This window comes from Triticum aestivum, chromosome 1D (genome assembly GCF_018294505.1).
Source record: "Triticum aestivum cultivar Chinese Spring chromosome 1D, IWGSC CS RefSeq v2.1, whole genome shotgun sequence".
Lineage (NCBI taxonomy): Eukaryota > Viridiplantae > Streptophyta > Magnoliopsida > Poales > Poaceae > Triticum > Triticum aestivum.
The window spans coordinates 45,624,266-45,625,024 of NC_057796.1; positions in this window are offsets into that span (position 1 = coordinate 45,624,266).

Here is a 759-nt window from a genome sequence, read left to right on the forward strand (position 1 = left end):
TTTTAAATTTCGCTTTATACTACCTATGGCAAATATATGGCTACGGTATAGCCGTCGGCATAGGCCCCTCTGCCACGTCATCGATCCGTGCGCCATGCCACGTCATCGATCCGTGGGACTGCACCTCCGTGTGTGCAAAGGTATGCCGACGGCCTCGCCGTCGGCATACTATTTTTTTATTTTTACTTTATTTTCTCATTTTTACTTTATTTTAGTTTTTGTTTTTGCATAAGATAATTATGCCTTATCTAAAAAAACATACCCTGATTGTATATCGATTGCCCCCCGTTAGGAACGTCGCTATCGCCGTGTCACGGAGGGGGGAAATGGTCGACACGGAGGGAATTCTAGTTGGTGGGGGGATTCGGGGTGTAGCTATGTCACCGAAACATCGCACGGGTCCCGATGCATATGTGAAAGTGTTCAGGCATGCGTAGACGCCCGTCTTGGGGCTCGAGTGGCATTGCTACCCCCCAGGGCCCCCGTCCCGCCTAACCCTGTAGCGTTTGACCACGGGATCTAGCCCTTTGACTTTGCACGGACGGGCTTTGAGCAGTGGACCTATCCACCCGGTTGTGTTAGGTCAGTCCATAGGAACACTTTGGAGCAACATCCGGGCCAGACCCACGGCAAGATCCCCTCCGTGTAGACCCGACGCGCCCGTTTCCCCCTCCAGGTGCCGGCGGCGGCGCCGTCCGTGAGGGGGGGCACACCCCGGAGACGCGTGCTGCCTCTTGGGACATGTCACCACACCACCCC